Genomic DNA, 1,552 nt, shown 5'->3' on the forward strand with positions numbered 1-1,552 from the left:
TGATAACCATGCATTCAATTTTATGTTGATAACCATGCATTCAATTTTATGTTGATTAACATGCATTCAATTTTATGTTGATTAACATGCATTCAATTTTATGTTGATAACCATGCATTCAATTTTATGTTGATAACATGCATTCAATTTTATGTTGATTAACATGCATTCAATTTTATGTTGATTAACCTGCATTCAATTTTATGTTGATTAACCTGCATTCAATTTTATGTTGATTAACCTGCATTCAATTTTATGTTGATTACCCTGCATTCAATTTTATGTTGATTAACCTGCATTCAATTTTATGTTGATTAACCTGCATTCAATTTTATGTTGATTAACCTGCATTCAATTGTATGTTGATTAACCTGCATTCAATTTTATGTTGATTAACCTGTATTCAATTTTATGTTGATTAACCTGCATTCAATTTTATGTTGATTAACCTGCATTCAATTTATGTTGATTAACCTGCATTCAATTTTATGTTGATTAACCTGCATTCAATTTTATGTTGATTAACCTGCATTCAATTTTATGTTGATTAACATGCATTCAATTTTATGTTGATTCACCTGCATTCAATTTCTTGTTGATTAACATGCATTCAATTTTATTTTGATTAACCTGCATTCAATTTTATGTTGATTAACCTGCATTCAATTTTATGTTGATTGACCTGCATTCAATTTTATGTAGATTAACCTGCATTCACTTTTATGTTGATAACAATGCATTCAATTTTATGTTGATTAACCTGCATTCAATTTTATGTTGATTAACCTGCATTCAATTTTATGTTGATTAACCTGCATTCAATTTTATGTTGATTAACCAGCATTCAATTTTATGTTGATTAACCCGCATTCAATTTTATGTATATTAACCTGCATTCAATTGTATGTTGATTAACCTGCATTCAATTTTATGTTGATTAACCTGCATTCAATTTTATGTTGATTAACCTGCATTCAATTTATGTTGATTAACCTGCATTCAATTTGAAGTTGATTAACCTGCATTCAATTGTATGTTGATTAACCTGCATTCAATTTTATGTTGATTAACCTGAATTCAATTCATGTTGATTAACCTGCATTCAATTTTATGTTGATTAACCTGCATTCAATTTATGTTGATTAACCTGCATTCAATTTTAAGTTGATTAACCTGCATTCAATTTTATGTTAATTAACCTGCATTCAATTTTATGTTAACCTGCATTCAATTTTATGTTGATTAACCTGCATTCAATTTTATGTTGATTAACCTGCATTCAATTTTATGTTGATTCACCTCCATTCAATTTTATTTTGATACACCTGCATTCAATTTTATGTTGATAACCATGCATTCAATTTTATGTTGATTAACATGCATTCAATTTTATGTTGATTAACATGCATTCAATTTTATGTTGATAACCATGCATTCAATTTTATGTTGATTAACATGCATTCAATTTTATGTTGATTAACATGCATTCAATTTTATGTTGATTAACCTGCATTCAATTTTATGTTGATTAACCTGCATTCAATTTTATGTT

The sequence above is a fragment of the Euprymna scolopes genome, chromosome 46, assembly GCF_053919585.1.
Source record: "Euprymna scolopes isolate OS-2025 chromosome 46, ASM5391958v1, whole genome shotgun sequence".
Classification (NCBI taxonomy): domain Eukaryota; kingdom Metazoa; phylum Mollusca; class Cephalopoda; order Sepiida; family Sepiolidae; genus Euprymna; species Euprymna scolopes.